The 15,598-nt window shown below is 39.2% G+C and overlaps 1 protein-coding gene across 3 annotated transcripts in view; it reads right to left on the bottom strand.

Moving 5' to 3' along the window:
* LOC116792189 (E3 ubiquitin-protein ligase RNF144B-like) overlaps positions 1 to 15,598 on the bottom strand; it is a 98,877-nt gene that overhangs the window by 57,545 nt on the left and 25,734 nt on the right. The window contains exon 1 of one of the 3 annotated variants that reach the window (XM_032698953.1): positions 3,306 to 3,440. The exons of the other annotated variants lie outside the window; for them this stretch is intronic. The gene's annotated coding sequence lies outside the window, so the exon portion shown is untranslated. Of the gene's footprint in view, positions 1 to 3,305; positions 3,441 to 15,598 lie in introns of those variants that run through there. 3 annotated transcript variants of the gene reach the window in all.

Below are 15,598 nucleotides of genomic sequence, written 5' to 3'. Positions count from 1 at the left end.
TGTGCAACTTTAATTCAGTCTCCTTATACCATACATTACAGCTTTGCTTGAATTACCATCATATACTCTTTTCCTCTCGGAATAAGTACAAATTTAAAATCAATCTATTTAACTTTGGGTGTTACATATAATTTTATATTAGAGGGGGAGGGAATAATCACCAGAAAAATGTAGCTGTTCAAACGTGTGGCATCATGTTGATCCCTACAGTGTTCATCAATAGTTTTACACAATATGAGGCAAACTAGAGCCATGTCACATATATTGCCACTTGAGTTAGGCAGAGCATTTCCCAGCAGAAGCAGACTCATATCCTCGGCAGTGACCAATCCTAGCGGTACTCAAGAAACACCTAGGGCTCAGAGCTATTTTTCAGGATGCAGAACAGTAATGAAAATGTGGAATTCTTTGTAAAACTTCATGATTAGAAAGGATTCTCCTTCAGTGGTTAGAATTTTAACCTGGTATGAAATAGCTTGAGCTTCTATCACTACTCTTTTCAATAGTTCCCCTCAGTTTCAGTTCCTATATTTTCTTCCTGCTGCTGCTACCTTTGCTACTCTGCCTCTATCACACAAGTACTTTTTAGGCCACAGATGAAGCTCAACAAGAAAAATCTTCCTGCTCTCAACCCCTGTGCTCAGCAACACAGCACTTGAACAGAAAAGGGACAGTTATCTCAAGGAGAGTAGTGAGAGAGTGAGGATGAGGAAAATCAAGTCATTTTGCAGGTGTAGGGAAAATGGCAGGGCAGTAGGTTCAGAAGAAGAGGAGGGCAGCAGCCAGTAGCAGAGCAGCAAAAATAGCATCTGGTTTGGTATTTACTCCTTGATGGCACAAAAAAGCAAAACCAAGCTCCACTGAAGTAGCCTCCAACAGTCAAGAGATAGAACTGCAAACAAAGGTTAATCATCTTTCCTTCAGATAAATGATGAGGCCATCTTGTATCTGGGGGGGCGTTCTTTCAAACTATGAAAACTAGATTAGTACAGTAAAATGCAGACCAATTATGGACACATCAGCTGCAAACATCCCATGATATTTTATCCTATTTTCTAAATAGGTATCTTTAGGCATGAAAGTATATATGTGACTGGACAAATGTGCAAAATGCTTACAGCAAAATTACTTTCCCTTAAACATTACAAAATGGTGAGAAATATTATCAATGTTTCCCAAAAAGATTTAATATTTGGAAATGTTAAGATGTGCTCATTCCAAGCATTCCACTTCTTCAGTATCAATCCTAAACTGTGATCCGAAGATTTACATGTAGGAAATCACTTACTGATGTTCTGTGGAAGCTGGTATACCTCTGCTTTCATCTTCATCTTTCTGTATTTGTCCTACTTCTGTGTTTACCCAGGATCTCCACAGCAAAGAGGAGCTGAAGGTGATGTCGGCACTGCACAAGAGCTCAGGCTATAAGGACTTGAGGTGATGAATACTGATGGTTCTTTTCATTGCCACCACCTGAAGATGTGAGCTGGACTGTTACAAGCTCTTCTGTCAAAATGATTTCTCTTCCAGCTCTACCTCGAGCCCAGGTACTTCACAGTTTCACAGAAGCACATCTTCTTGCCAAGCTAATTTTATGAACTATTATGAGCCACGTTAGAATTGCTACCCAGCCCAAATCCCTGAATTTCTTAACCCAGATTGATTGGTTTCCTTTTTGAGTCACAAATAAAAAAAAATACAACTTCAGAATGTCACACAGTGCCAGACAAGGCACAAGCTAAGTCCTCCCCATTTGCTCTTTTCTTCAGTAGCAGTGACATAAAGCACAAAACTGAGAGGGTCCAATTAATCTTTTGGACACTCTCAACTGAAGCCTTTATATCTCCAGGGCTGGGGGAATGGCTGAGCCTTGGAGATGATACACACCAAAATGCAGCATCACTAGGAACTTTTAGTCGAGTTACTAGTCAGAATACAAATAAAGGCTGGCATAGTTAATTACTAACATTGCTGTGTCATTCTTGCAGCAGCTTGAAATACTTACAAAATGACTAAGCCAGTCTGCATTAACTAAAATTACTCATTAGTTTATGACAGAAGGGGGTAAAAAAGTAATAGCGTGACCACTGAAAAGATCTCTCATATCTTACAAACAAAATACCATTAGCAGCAATAAAACACTGAGTTAGTCTATAACTAAGTTTCATTATAACTCTATATAAAGAATTAGGATTAGCTTGTGAGGGGAAAAAAAAGAAATTTTCACTGCTCTGTTTCAGTTTTCAACTAATAAAAAACAAATATCCTGAAAAGTAATTGCTATCCAGAGGTGTAATATAAAATGAGGTTTTGTAACAAGCTTTCTAAAACCAGAGCCTAACTAAGAAAAATGAGTCTTTATCCACTTCACTTACTGTACATGCAAATTATCCATTTCCTTATAGAAAAAAAAATATTTGGATATGTAAGAGACACAGTTTCACAACAAAAATAGATACTAATGGGTAACATAACCAATGCTGAAAACAAAACAGGAAGGGGTTTTGCACAGTGAGTATACATACATTTTCTGAACTTACAAGTATGATGCCCCTGATGTCATGGACTATTATAGTTCTATTCAATGGGAACTGTTTTAAAGGAGGATTACACCATCAAAAGTCATCTGTGGTACCTTCATAAACCAGATGTTTTAAAAAAGGAATCTTTATTCAATATATGTATTTATATAATCACACAATGCTAGAAATCAGATGTCAATGCAAAAAATACAGAGCTATGTAATATTTTGCATGCAGACAAGATTTACTCAGTATTAGCTACAAGAAAATCAGTATCGCATTTTTCCCTGTTTGAATAACCCTATTCTACAATTCTGACTTAGTATGCAAGTCACTCACTGACAAACTAGGTTTGAGATCTTCATTATTTCCTTTACCTAAAACATAAAACTTTATTACAAGGTGTTTCTATTGGAGTAAAATAAGTCAAGTTAAATTATTTTGAAAGAACAGTAGGTACAGATCGAAAGAGCTTTTTATTTTACAGTGAAAAAGGGAGTGGGATGGCACACTGTCTACTGAACATGTATAATGATTACAATCTCAAAATGTGTGTAGTAGGTGACTTACACTCATCCTGCTCTATGAATAAGGCAAAATGCAATATTCATTAAACTTTATTGGCACAGCACACCATCTCTAAACAAAACATAATGGCTTCCATAAAACTCTGTATTTCTTCTCTTTTCATATTTTTTCATGTATTGTTTATACTGTGAACTAGCTTTTGGTATTTGATCCATACAGAACTGTGCTAGAGGATTAAAAAAAATAGAGTCTCACCAGAAAACAGTGAGAAAACAGCCTTCTACCCCAGTGGGTAGGTTTCAGGTGCTTAGAAATCTCATCTTAAAGATCAATGCAGATGGTTTTGACAGTATATTGCTGGACTTCCAGTGCAACTTGTCTTCTTGGAACCTGAAAGCATTAAGAGAAAGTGTATTTGCCCCTGTAGCAAAACTTGCTGGTGACAGAGCTCTACTAGCAATGTCACCAGGAGCAGGCACTTAGCCACCAGCAACCAAACAGCTCTGTAATTGCTCTACACAAATTTTTTGCTTTTGCAAACTCCTGCGTGTTCACTAAGTGTGCAAAGAACCAGCCTGCAAAAAGAAAAAGAGCCAAGTTGCTATGAGTTCTGCCACAAAAAAGATGTTGATGAACTGCTGATGAACTGAACATCAGACATCTATCCCAGGGGCAGCCAGCGCAGCACCCTCAGACCAGGACATGTCCTTAGCCACCTCTCTGCACTCAAAACGCAAGGAAGAGGAAGGTTTCTGTCACAATCCCCCTTGACCTCCTCCTGTGACATGAGACCTGTTGGCCATCAGTTCACAAAGTGATCATCAATGATGTGATGGTGCTGCTTCTAGTGACATGGCAGCAGAGGTTGCAGGACACCTCTCAGGCTCAGAGAACCTGTGTAAGCAGGTCCAGTCCCCCAGATGGATAGCACATGTAGCTTCCCCTATTGTCATGAACTGATGACAAAAAAGTAAAATAAATCAAACAGGTTGTTTTGCTCTCATGTTCATGTGTTACACGTACAGAAGTGGAGTCACTCAGTTCTTATGACCATCAGGTAACAGATGAGACTTGCTAGCTGCAAAAATAGTAACTTATAAAGTAGCATTGAGGGAAACATATTAAATACACGTGAAAGAGGAGACACTAAAGTTGTCCACTTCTCCTGCTTTCTCCTAAAGTCAGCTACATTTTTAACAAAATTGTATAAAGATTGCATGATTGCATCGGAAAAACTTAAGGCTCAGTTCAATTAATTTATTTTCTATTAACTGTACTCACAGTTAACCTTAGAGCATGTCACAGACTTTCAGTTATACATGGATACTTCTTTTCGTATTGACTGTGTGCCCAAAAATGACACATTCTGTTGACTTTTAACCAAGTGTTTTGGTAATGTACCTAGAAGCACAGTGATTTCAGACATCAGAATCGCCATCAGTTTAAAAACTGAGAGGGCAAAACTATCCTGGCAGCCAACACAGGAAGCTCCCTCTGTAACAGAGGAGATCACTCACCTATCCTTGTCATGAGATAAAAATGTGCACACTATTTTCATGTCTCTAATTCTACTTTTTCTGTCCTGCTTCGAGCTCTTAACTGCCTTTTTTTCAGAAATATTAAGAGAGGGCTTTATTCCTTCCAACCTAAGCCAGTCTCCTAGCTGATAGTTCTATCTACAGGCTTAAAAGACAGCTAAAATTTGGAGGTGAGGGTGAAAAGAGGAGGTTGCCTAATAGTACATTTCAGCCCAGACCTTCCTGTTTTAACTACCTTCAGAAGTCAGGGATGGGCAGGTCAGAAATGAGACACAGTTGAGGCTCCTAATTCTATGGCTATAAAACCCAGCAATAGGACTTTCATAGGCATCTGGGAGGCAGGACCAAGGTGAAGAGCTAAAGCGTATCTTTGATTCATACCTTTTCCTTAGTATTTAGGTATGACACACTTACCCTTTGATTAATTTAGGATGAGAAATAGTTTCCAAGTTGAGAGAAGTTACTCCAGTGGATTGGCTATGCAGGGAAATAATGGAACTGAAACATACCCATATAGGAAAACCAGGAACTTGTCCCTCTCTCCCAGCATCCCTCTCCTTACTCAACTTTTAGGGAGGGTCCCCATGCCATTCCCCTCCCCTTTGAAGTCTCATCTCCCTATCCTAGTTTACATTTCATCCATTTATGGTGAGGCCAGATGCAAAAGTTTTGTCCAGGTCCACTTTTCTCCCTATGAAATTTAATAATGTGGTTAGATAATCTCAACTAATAGTTTTTAGGGATTTCAGCCTCTGCCACATCAGGGCTGTTTGAGTGAGCCCACTTTCTCCCTGCTGGACACCTTTGCAATGGCAGCATCGAACAAGGACACAATACCACCTCCCAGATGAGAAGCAGCAACATGTTAAAACACGTGCAACTGTTTGCTGGCAGTGCTCTTATCATATCACAGCTGTAGTAACAAAATCCATGATTGCTTCACATTCTGATCCCTTGTTAGGATAGTGATAAAAATTTTCTTCCTCCTCTGTTCAGAGCAGAGAAGGCAGCAATTAAAATAATCTCCTTGAAAGGACATCTTTAACATGCACTACTCAGCAAGCAGTAGTTAAATTCAACGATCCCAAAATTAGTGTAGTGGGAACTCAAAGACAAGCACATTGCTTGCTTGCTGCAAGTGATGTAAGGATTTATTCAGTTGCACTGGAATAATTAGGGAAGTTTTAACTTCACGTTGTTTATTTTTGTGTCTGATTAGAGACACATTCTGTTACATTCAGGTGCCAGGTAACAATTAAAAATATGTGCTTTTACCTAGTAATTTTTTTAAGTTTCTTATAAAACTAGGTATATCCATTTAGGCAGAGAGAATCTCTAGGAAAAGAAACATGAGTTTTACGAGACTAAACAGGGGCAGAAGGGCAAGAGACATACCAAAACCTCTGCTTTTCCAAACACTGATAACATCCAACCAAATATTATTTTCTGCCTCAGTACGATCTGCAGTCATTGAAGAAATTACAAGCAAACTCATCTTTTCATTAAGCATGACTTCATCTCTAAAAATCCATTGGCTCCATTTAACTACCCTATATTTCTCAGGAAGAAATTTAAACAGATCTGGGTATATAATCCCAACTTTTGATTTTATACATACATATGTATTTTCTGGGATATGAGAAAACATAGTCAGGGGAAAAATGCATCAGTAAATTTGTTCCCACAGAGAATCACTTTGCGTTACACGATATACACAAAGCTTTGAAGCGTGAACTCTGAATTTGTAGTTGCCATGAGTTCTATCTTTCTTACTAGTTCTATCTATCTTACCAGGGTGTATAAATTCAAGCTGAAGAAAGTGTTCAGTGAACTCTGACTATGAGTAAATATTTAAATTTCTCCTTACATTATCCTTCGGGTAACTGTCTATATGATTGCAATTTACAAATCTAGGGAAAAAAAAATATACCAGATCAGAGGAAATGGAAATGCTGCACTGTAGAAGAAGAGAAAGAGGAGAAAAAACTGGCCTACTTGCATGGAAGAAGTCCTGACACCTCTCTCACTTACCATATGACCAAAGTTAGGTCAGCTCTCACCTTCAGAAGGCAGATGGGAAGAAACTTCTTCAAGACTGGAGGATCTTGAGGTCTGCCAAGGAGGAATGAGAGAACATGAAATTTAAGAAGGAACTTAACATGAAGTTTAAGGAAGGTTTGGTGGATGAAAGGCTGGGCATGAACCAGCAACGTGCACTTTCAGCCCAGAAAACCAGTTGTATTCTGGGCTACATAACAAGAAGCGTGACTAGCAGGCTGAAGGAGGTGATTCCGTCCCCCGTCCTCTACTCTCATGAGACCCCACCTAAAGTACTGTATCCAGCTCAAGGGCCTCAAACACAAGAAGGCCATGGACCTGCTGAAGCAAGTCCAGAGGAGGGACACAAAGACGCTCAGAGGTCTGGAGCACCCCTTCTATGAAGACAGGTTGAGAGAGTTGGGGTTGTTCAGCCTGGAAAAGAGAAGCCTTCTGGGAGACCTTATAGCAGCTTCCAGTACCTGAAAGGGACCTACAAAAGAGCTGGAGAGGGACTTTGTAAAAAGTCATGTAGCGACAGGACAAGGACTAATGGCTTTAAACTGAAAGAGCATCCATTAAGATTAGATATTAGAAATAAGTTTTTTTATGATGAGGGTGGTAAAACTCTGGAACATGTTGCCTAGCATAGCGCCCCATTCCTGCAAACATTCAAGGTCAGGTTGGACATGGTTCTGAGCAATCTGATCCAGTTGAAGATGTCCCTGCTCATTGCAGGGGAATTGTACTAGATGACCCTTAAATGTCCCTTCCAACCCAAAATATTCCATGATTCTAACAGGGGCCAAAGGCAGGGAAACCATTTGGCTCTCCTGAATATGAAACTGAGAGCATGAAGAGACTGGGCATAACAATCTCCTCTGTCTGTGTTTTTGGTTTATGCATAGAGTACATTTGTTATGTGGGGGAAAAAAAGGAAGTGAAAAGGAGGAAAAATCATATATACTACACAATATTTTTAACATTGCATGAAAAACATTAAAAAAAACCAGAGAAAAGCTATATCAATTTTGTTAATTGATTTCTTTCTTTCTAAGACCAGCTCTTAAAAAAACCTTTTAGCTTTGTATATATTCATAGCTTTTTAAACAACATAAAAAAATTACAAACAGGACTTCCCAGTAGCCTTGCAGAGAGCAAACTCAGTGTCAGAATCCAGGCATGTAGTATCCCCAGCATCCCTGTTGGTGATCACAAACATCTCACCAGTCTCTGGGTGCCCCAGGAAGCAAGCTGCCACAGGTCTCAGCTGTGAAAGCAGCACAAAACACCTCTGAGCTGGAAAAACTGGAACAGACAGGCTGCTTCCTACTGAGCAAACCTCAGAGAAATTATCCAGCACTACTTGGTAAGAACCAAGAAGCTCCATCTGAGATCCTTTTGAAATATGGTGATCATCACAGTATGCCACAAAAGTAGTGTTTACAATAATGGTTTCTCATCTTTGGGTTAAAAAAATTGTCAGGTCATGATGTGATATATCACTCAAACTTTGTGCATGGAAACAGAATTTGGATAGCAGGAGAACATAACTTATTCCTACTATGGATTTATTCCTGATAATACTGGGTTAAGGATTTGAAGAGTTTCTGGCAGTTCTGTTTAATTGTTTATGTAGGAATAGTGGTTTATCTCCCTCCAAACAAAATGATAGGAAGTATGAATCAAGACTGTTCAAAAACTAAAATAAGAACTTCCTTTGTCCTTATTGATATCACTTCTGTTTTTGTGACCTGAGTGGGTATGTGTTGACTGTGGGAAATCTTTTTCCAGTGAATCACTATTTTGATGTAATATTTACACAAAGCCAACAGTTGATCTTTTGTGTAATTTGTTCTGTTGTCAGTGGGCTTAGGAAGGAGAAGAGGTGACTGAAAAACATCTAGGAAGAATAGATAAAATTAATGTTTTACAAGAAATCAGATGAATGTTCTGTTGTAGTTAATTTCCACTAAACATAGCAGAGTATGACGGGAATGAAGACAGTGAAGGAAAAAATTCCAGTAATCTGCTTTCATTCTTTGATTTTCTTTCCAGAAAACAGAGAAGTTACTTCAGCCTCCTTCAACTGGCAACAAGTATGCAATAAATCTTTTGTCATTTAGGGATAACCCAAATGTGCAACACTCCACGTACTATGATGTTTTGAGTTTGGATACTATTACGGGCCAAGAGGCCCATCCATCGCTCTGTTTAGACCACAAAAAGTCTGTTACTGGTACTGCATCAAGGTTAAAGATTCTCTTACATTAAAGTGTACCTAAACTGATGATCAAGATCTCTGCTGTCTCTATACCATCAACTGCCAAACAATTTTATTTTTTCTATAGAAAAAAAAATTACAAAAAGGTGATAAATTTAGAATAATGAAGACCTTCATTCTTGTACAAGTGTTTCCAGGCATGTTGCTGAAAAAAGTAAATGAGAAAATTACTTTCCTTTTTCAGAAGGTATTGTAAACTACCCTTTTCCTCAGGAATAAAGATTTATTAATTTGGCAGATTTTATGCTCCAAACTTGTATGTGAAGAAATAGTTGACCGCCAAAACTAATAAAGCCTGGTTTCTAAGGATTTGCATGCCTTACTACTACTAAAACAATAACCCTAGATCCCTGATAAAGCTTTGAAAGTGCCCCTAGACCAGGGGCAGAACAGGTTATGGCTTGCAATGACCCACGTGCACACTGATTAGTAAGCCTCATCTGTGATGACGGTTTTCTGACTACCTGCTACCAGAAAATATACAATAGGAGAGCACTACCTGCTTTTTTACATCAATGGCTCAAAAAGTTTTCAAGTGTACCAGCAGACAAATAGCATAATCCACATGAATTCTATTTCCCTAAGAAGTTGGATTAAGCAGAAGACTTAACTCAAACCTTTAAAGATTAGACTGATCATTTCACAAAATCATAGCAAAAATCAGTGTACTTTACTGGATACTCTTCAGACGTGTGACTAAGTACAACTTTTCTGTTTCCTTATACATAGAAAGAAGTAAAGAGGAAAAGTTTTCATTTGACATTCTGGTTTTGACCACTGGAAGCCAGCTTCAGGACTTCTGCGATAGGCTTTCCTGCTCCTTAATGGGGGGGGGGAAAAACAGAAAACAAAACAAAACAAACAAACAAACTATCTAAAACACCTGCAGAATGGGTAAAAGATTTTTTTCTAGGCTGTGCCACGAAATTCCTCTGACCTTGGAAAAGTACATAACTTTATAATCTGTAACACCACAAAAAAACCTTACTTGTATACAAAGTATACAACACATGCCCCAGCTGTCTTGTATACTTTGTTACAGACCATAAAGCGTCTTGCATTTTCAGGCTAAATAGATTCAAGGACAAAGCAGCAAAACAGCAATGCTCAACAGGGAAATCTGATGCGAATCAAAAGATGAAAAGTCAGTCACTATAAAAAAAGTTTTCTAAAGAACATCACTGATGTGATGAACTATATTTGTTTGGAAGACCATACAAATGATCATTCAAACAATACAAAGTGTCTACATGTGCCATGCTTCTATCAGTCTTGCCTTAACTAAAGTAGAACAGACAAATGTCATATACGCTCTAACTGCTTAAATACTAGATGCTAATACAAAATGAATACAAAGTGCCAGCAGAGGAGTCATGGGATCACAGGGGGCCATGGATACCTTTCTGATTCTATCCCTGTGGTCTTCTTTTCACCTTTCCACTATCTTTCCTTTGACCCTTCAATGGATGCCATTTCTGTCTTGTTATCTCAGCCACACAGAGACTTTGGCAGACAGTCCATAATACCTCCTGCCTGGTCATCCCTGCACTACCTGTCTGAAACCTGTCTAAATCTACTCTAAAAGTCAAAAATCTCTTTACGTTTTCTTCAGAATAGTTAGTTCCCTCAGTCAACAAAATCTCAAATATCCACTGTGAATATGGCACTAACTTATGACTTTTTGTGTCTGTAGAAGTACATGACATGCTCCAGTGTGCTTCATCTTGGTTTTGCCTTAAAGGCTTTCTTTTGAAATGTGTTGAACCAACAGTTTTCCTTTTAGCATATACATCTGGGTCCCTTTCAACTCAGCATATTCTATGATTCTATGATCTGAGTTCCTGTTTTACTGGAAATGTAATATGCATGACCATGATATTTTTGCTTGTCAATTAATGTGTGCATAGGATTATCAGAAGGCAACTCCTTCAGGTAACACCTATTTAACAATTCCTAACTGCTAACATTTCTACCATTAAAAGTAATGATAACAGGCTGTGCTTTGCAGGACTATGAGCTAAATTAATTAAGTAGCCTGGTATCATTAGTTTTTATCTTATAGATTTTCTCTACCCCACTTCAGACTGCAGTCCCCTGCAAGGCATAACCCAAGCACACAGGAAGCTACAGTGTCAAAAAGAGCTCATAGCCTGAACTGCAATCAGAGGGAATCAGAGGAAGAGTTATGAAACAAGGAAAAGTGTGACTGGAAGAAGATACAAGATACCTTTGTACACAATGAATTTAGTAGAATATTTGATATTTCCTCTTCAGCCTCCATTCCGCCTCATCAAGAAAATAAATAACTGCAATTCTTGACCAATATTAACTAGTCATCACTGTTGCCTAGCCACATGTGCAAGTCATAGAGGAAGTAAAGAAGCTGAAAGAGATGTTTCTCTTGTGTTGATTTTATGAATAATAAGGCAAGGTGCTTTTTTACAGACAGGGCCACATAGAAGTTCATAACAACACAAGCAAGGCTGACATCATTGACAGAAGACAAGGGAGTAGCAGTGAGTTGTGGAGGAACTGAAGGGTCCTCCCTACTGAAGGGCTGTGGGAGAGAGGGCTTTCAGCATGAGCTACAGACCAGCACAGGATCTGAACAGACACCTGGACAGCCACAGCCACCATCACAGGATGGTTAATGGTAACACCTAATGACTGAAAACCACACATTTTCTTTCACTGTTTCCAGACTTGGTCATTTTGTCACTTAAAAGAAAAAAAAAATCCCCAAAAGAGCAACAAACTTTTTCAAGTAGATTATATGCATTGGGACAGAATGCTTTTCCAGATTCAAGAGTCACATGAAACACTCCTGCATCAGTTAATCTCAAACATTTTATCACGAAGTTCATAGTTCCTGCGTGGCATTAATTGAATTATAACTACTGCAAGAATTTCAAATCCTCCTTTTCACCTTTTCTTAGTTCAGCCACCAACCCCTTCCCCACTTGTCCTCTCCCCCTCAAAAATCCTCACTGTTTCGTACAGGTCTGTAAAGAACCTGTTTTAGTAATCCGTAAGGTGCTCAAATTGCTTCATCACGACACAGATATTGCCAACACCTCAGTGTGGAGGTGTTTGTAGTGGAGTTTCTATTTCGCCATGCATTCTCTCTCCACAATGGGAGCCACCTTAATAAAAGAAACCATTTTGCTGACACAACTGAGAGGAGCTTTCCCTGGCATTTGTAATTGGAGCTTCAGTAACTGATTGTCCTGAAAAATGATATGAAGAAACTATTCTAGGAGGAATTAGCTCTTGGTTAGGAGATAGAAACAACATGAACTGTTTAAATGCCATGAAACCAAGGAGTGCTCCACTGACCAGTCTGGAAGAACAGTTCTGTATGGATCAGCTTCCTGAAACACAGACACAGAAGGATGCAGAGACCAGATTCTAGAAAGCTTCTGCCTGTCTGTCTCTCTGTCTGTCTGTTACTGGGGTTGGTAGTGTCCAGGCAGATGGGTTAGTGATCCCCTGACTCAGCTCCCTTGCAAAGTCACACAGAACTTCATCTTTCATCAGATACAAGGTTCCAAGCCCTACTAACAAAATCAGAAAAGGATCAAGTAACCCAGTCCTTAGCCAGACACATTTCTCCTTTTCAAAGTCCATTTGAGCCATTTAATCCTCATGAATGCTGTCTTTATCAAGCCTGTCTCCAGTCCAGATTCTCAATACTACCTGGCAGAGTAACTGAAATCCAGTGTGTGCAGAATGGTACTCTGCTCCACCAAAGCTCAGATCTCCTCCTGAGCACTGCCTTGCCATGTTTTTGGATCTCCTCTTGAACATTGTCTTGCCCTATTTTTAGACTTTAGGCAAAGCTTTTTGCCTTTGAGAAATGTCATAGGCTCCAGAGGTTCTCCTCCATTTCCGTCTCCACCTCCAAGTGAGAACAACTTATCTGTTTTGCCAGCCAGCCCCAACTAAACAAGCTCTCCTCTTTTTTATTTTTTTTTTCCAGTCCCTTCCCACCATATTGACACCCAGTACAAGAACACCATAATGGTCCATTTGTGCTCCCTGCAGCTATTCGGCCTTTTCTGGGCTTTGCTACATTTATAGACTTCTACTCAGGACAACTGCCTCATATTGGGTAAAACTACAGTAAAACCAGCAACAGTTGACAGCAGGGTCTAACCTGAAAGTCAAAAGGTTCACACAGCATGTTATTGACATTTCCAGCGTTAGACAACCTTTAGTCAAGTACTTATACTATGTACTGAGATCATACAATTGAATTATTTGTCTTAATATCATGCACAAAACAAACCTGATGGTATCTTGTAAGATTTTCAACTTCTGCGAAGGCAAAATCACTAATCCATACTAGCACTGTGTGGGAATTTCCAATAGGCCTCCCAATGGGAAAAAAAACCAGTGATAAAGAGCTCTCTGCTCTTGTAACCTGTCTCCTTCAAAACATATCTGAGCAAAGTGCTAAATGAACATGTTGAGGTCACTTGAAAACCAGCTCTGACCAGTTATTCAGTGGCTCTTCAAGAACAAAATAAATAGTGAACACTTCAAAACACCAGTCATATTTATTATTTACCCTGACTTAAAAGGAGAATGGTCAACATAGGAGAACTCTTGGTCAAAGATACCACAGTAAAAAAAAAAAATTAAAGAGTGGGTGCAAACTAAGAGTTGTTGTGGTAACTGGATGGCACCAGTAGACTGAAGAAAAACACACTACTGTGTAAAAGGTGAATAATGTCTGAAAAAAAGTGAAATTAGCACCAGCTATTACAGGGTTTAACACATTATAACTTTAGACTAACCAAACAGTTTCATGAGGATCTTTGTTACCTGAAATCAGATGGACGCTGATGGAGAAGGAAGTTCGTGGTGTTCCCAACTGCCCACTTGTAGGATAAATGCCTTTGAGACCCAGAGCACCAAACTACGGTTTACCTCTTTTGTTCATTTGCTTTGCCAGACTGACTGTGGCTTGGTCTCTAAGCCTCATTCACTCCTCTGCCTTCCTTTTATTTTGCTCTATATTACAACGTGCAGTATAATGTTGTTAAACAATTACATTTGTGAATGTTAGAAAAAAGTATCCTTTTGAAATCATTCAGTGGGAACCAGCAGAGGAGTGGCACACAAGGACCAAAGATGATTCCCTCTACCCACTCTGTAACTGAGGCGCTTTAGAAGTGCATACCAGGCTAGAATTTCCCTTTTGTTGCAAATACACGCCACTGTCAATTTTAAAGATCTGTTTCAGTAGAACTACTGCCTCTGCATTCTTTTAAACTATTGTGAAGAAATATGAACACAGAAAGATCTATTTTTATATCAATATTCTACAGGCACATAAAAGGGAATCTAGCTTTGCCCCCATGATTTATACAGTCAATAGAAAGCTTTAACTAATTTTCAGTAATATTATTCAGTTGAATTTGGTTTATTGTATAGCAAACATATGTGAGCTATAAATCTCAAGAAACAAAAGAAATCTATTTAGCTGTAGGCGCTTTTATATCACCAGTGGGCTTATGCATGTTTTCAGCATTTTGTCTGTTCAATGCTAATGCCAATGGATTAGGCAGATTAGATATGCCTACCAGTGCAGCTCCCTGATAAATTACAGGCTTTCTATCCACAGCAGGCCCTCAATAATTCCAATTTCTGTGGAAATGAAAGTGTGTCTTTGGAACAAAAGAAAGCACTCAGTCATTGAGCCATTCACAGAAAGTCTTGTTAGTATACATCCATATGTCAAAGCATGCCTGCAGTTCTGTAAGTCACCCTGGGAACAGCAGGACTAATGAAGCCTGGTTTCCTACAGAGATATATCGTACATTTAGCACCCACAGTGTAATACAGACCCTGAGCCCTCCAGTGCAACACAGCTGTATTCCCTATGCTCCCTCATAGCAATCATTAATCACACAATACCTGAACTTCTCCATCACACATATACAACTCTCTCCAAGTGTCCTCCCACAGCATTTTTCCACCCTCTCCTCACCACACCTTACCTCCTTGCTAGGGTCACCACGTTCATCCTTCCTCTCCTACCCAGCTCTTACCAGCCTAGTGATACATCTGCACTGATGGGTGACCAGCAGCAGCTGAACATAAATTAGACCTGAGCTCTGTCACCTGCAGTCAGACAGGAACCTCTGCAAGTTGGGCAGTGAGTCCAACATCCTTAGAGGGAAGATGGACGGACAAAGGAATACATAGGGTGGTTGTACATACTGTGTTTCCTTCAAAAGCTAAAAATCTACTCTCTTCTAAAGGCTACTGAGTTGCTGCTTGGTGCTACTTTCAGGAAACACATTAGCATGACAGACTTACCAGAAAATTCACCTTTCAAAAATGTCCCGAGATAATTATTTTCATTGCACAACTTCTGCTTTTGGAAGCTTATTTGCACAGCTAATTCAAAAGAAGAAAAGAGCCAGTAAGTGTTACTGAGTTTTATGCATTTAACTGAATCCTTTAAGAAGCCACCTAAAAATATCAGTGCTGCTTCCTCAAACTGAGGTCCTCAGCCCTATCTTCCACCTAAAGAAAGGCCTTGGCATGACAGAGCACGGTGCACTATGCAATTCTTCAAAAAAAATGAACTTGTGGCAAGCTTTTCAGTTTCCTCTAGCTGTGAGAGATCACAGCGATATCAGCAAGAGATTTAACAAGGTTTTGGCCACTGTGTTATG

Source organism: Chiroxiphia lanceolata, chromosome 1 (genome assembly GCF_009829145.1).
Source record: "Chiroxiphia lanceolata isolate bChiLan1 chromosome 1, bChiLan1.pri, whole genome shotgun sequence".
In the NCBI taxonomy this organism is placed as follows: domain Eukaryota; kingdom Metazoa; phylum Chordata; class Aves; order Passeriformes; family Pipridae; genus Chiroxiphia; species Chiroxiphia lanceolata.
The sequence above is the reverse complement of the archived record's forward strand: the minus strand, read 5'-3'. Positions and strand labels throughout refer to the sequence as shown.